Source organism: Fusarium mangiferae (assembly GCF_900044065.1).
Source record: "Fusarium mangiferae strain MRC7560 genome assembly, contig: FMAN_scaffold001, whole genome shotgun sequence".
Classification (NCBI taxonomy): Eukaryota; Fungi; Ascomycota; class Sordariomycetes; order Hypocreales; family Nectriaceae; genus Fusarium; species Fusarium mangiferae.
The window spans coordinates 1-1,377 of NW_024573921.1; positions in this window are offsets into that span (position 1 = coordinate 1).

Consider the following 1,377-nt stretch of genomic DNA (forward strand, 5'->3'; position numbering starts at 1 on the left):
TACTTTAAAGAAATAAATGTATATTAATATAAATATAATAATAAATTATAATAACTTAAATATAAAAAAAAAAGCTTTTTATATTATAATTAATATAAATAAAGAAATAAAAAGAAAACTTATAATTAACTTTTTAATATTAATAAAATAAAAAGTTTAATAATAAATAATTTTTAAATATAAAAAGGATTTTAATAATTACTAAAAAATATAAATTAATTTTATATATATATTATAATAAAATTAAAAATAGTTTTTTTATTTATAAAAAAGATAGATTTATAGATTAATATAAAGGTATAATAAATATTTATTTAATTCCTTTTAATTATAGCTATAAAATTATAAAGAGATTAATTAAATTAATAATAAATAAATAAATAATAATTACTTTTATATTTATTATATTTTATATAATATAAGGTATTAAAATTAATAAAAATATACTTAAAGTTATAAAAGTAATATAGATTTTATATAACCTTAAGGTTAAAAAAAGTAGCCTTTAATTATATATAATAATTATAAATATAATAAATATATATATTTTTAAATATAAAAAGATAGAAAAGTTAATAAAGGACTTATTACTTAAAACTAAGAGCTATAAAGAATAAAAAATAAATATATTTATTATTAAATATTATAATAAAAAAGATAAAAAGTTAAAGTAATATTAATAAATAAAAGGTTAATTAAAAATAAAAATAAAAAAGATATAAATTATAAATAAAAAGTAAAGATAAAAGGTATATAAGTTAAAGAGGTTATATAAAATAAAAAGAAAAAAAAAGAGCTTAAATTAAAAGGGAATTAAATACCTATAATTAAGGTAAAAATAAAAGCCTAAAAAAGCCTAAGAGATTTGAGATATAATCTATAATTTAAAGGCTTAATATATATATATATTTAAAGGCATTTTAATAAAGCTATAAAAAATAGTTTGATAATTTATAAAAAAGAAATACTATATAATAACCTTTTATTATTATAATATTTAACTTTATTATAAAAAGTTAATAAAAATATTTATAAAATAAAGAGATATTAATAACTTTATAAATCTATTATAATTATATTTAGCTTAAAATAGCTATTTAAAAAAAGAAAGATAATTATAATAATAACTTAATAATAAGGCTAATTAATTCTTTAATATATAATTTTAAGACTTCTTTAAATTTACTATAAAAATCCCTTAAATAGAAATTCTATTTCTTTAAGCTTTAATTAATATAATACTATTATATCTATTTAGCTATTATTAATTTATTATAATAAACTTTTATATAAATTAATTAATAAAAGCTAAATTAACTTAAAGCTAATAATAAATTTATTAATTAAATATATATATTTAAATATATAATTAATTAA